Source organism: Rhagoletis pomonella, unplaced genomic scaffold (assembly GCF_013731165.1).
Source record: "Rhagoletis pomonella isolate Grant_MI unplaced genomic scaffold, Rhpom_1.0 Rhpom_scaffold_00002, whole genome shotgun sequence".
In the NCBI taxonomy this organism is placed as follows: domain Eukaryota; kingdom Metazoa; phylum Arthropoda; class Insecta; order Diptera; family Tephritidae; genus Rhagoletis; species Rhagoletis pomonella.
The window spans coordinates 45,539,484-45,540,681 of record NW_023458556.1 but is presented as its reverse complement, the minus strand read 5'-3'; positions in this window follow the sequence as shown (position 1 = coordinate 45,540,681).

The window sequence follows — 1,198 nt, the reverse complement described above, 5'->3', positions numbered from 1 at the left end:
CCTCTAGAACACGAAATGTTGTGATGCGATGTAATGAGTGGGGCGGAGGTAGCAGAAGAAGAAGTAGCAAAAAAAAAAAACATGTATGTATGTATGTAGATGCAGCATAGAGCGTTGAAAATTTGGTGGATAAGGTGGAAAATAGTTCACACAAAATTACGCCCCTCCCCCGCCCTATAACTCGTATGCGTATGTGTTGACACGAATGTGTGTAGGTATGTATGTATGTAGAAGTTATTTCAAGGGCCGTTATGTTGATTTCGTTGCTCGTCGACTTTCTAAATCTGTCGTACCCATGTACGTATGTATATGTAGACTCGCAGTTGCTATGCTCGGCACGTTCGTAAACGAAGTGTCTTTCATGTGTGTCGTTTTTGTTTAATTTTATTTTTCATAGTTTATTCTTACAATTTAGCTGGGTTGAGTTCCGGAAACTTGACGGATGTAGCGAAATGAAAATTGCGACGGATGTGGTACGTTGTGACGTGTGAGCAGTACAGGGTAAACTCATACTTCGATACACAAACCTATTATATGTATATTTGAAAACGGCAGTTGAGATTATTTCGATTTTATCATTGAAAATTTTTTACTTGAAATATTTTAAATCAACCCTATGCCATAGGCAGCGAAGAATGACTTAACATTTATATAGAGCAAACATAACTGAAGAAAAAATATTTTTTAATAAAAAAATATACATACATTTGTTTGCTTATGTGTTGTAAGGTGTTGAATTGTCAATAGAAAATAAATAAGGTAAATAAATTGGCGTTGATTGTGTGAGTTTTTTTTTTTTTAAATACACTTTGCTTGGATTGTTATATACACTTCATATAAATTGAAGTTTTTTCCGTTTTTTTTTTTTAATTTATTATTAATTCAGTTTGCGTGCGGCACATTGAGCACCATACGATTTATACACAAATATACATACTTATGTATTAAAGACAATAACGACATAGGATCAATACATTAAGACACATTTGGTCACATCACACAGAATTGTCAAGATGAAGTCAGATGAGATGATAGCGAGTGTAAGATATACATACATATATATGCACATAGATATAAAGTTTTAAAGGAGGTTTTAAGAATTCCAAAATATATGAGACATATCGCACATGATCTTCAAAAGTGACACAACTCAAAATTTGACATTTTTGAAATTATGCACTACAAATGTACACAGAGC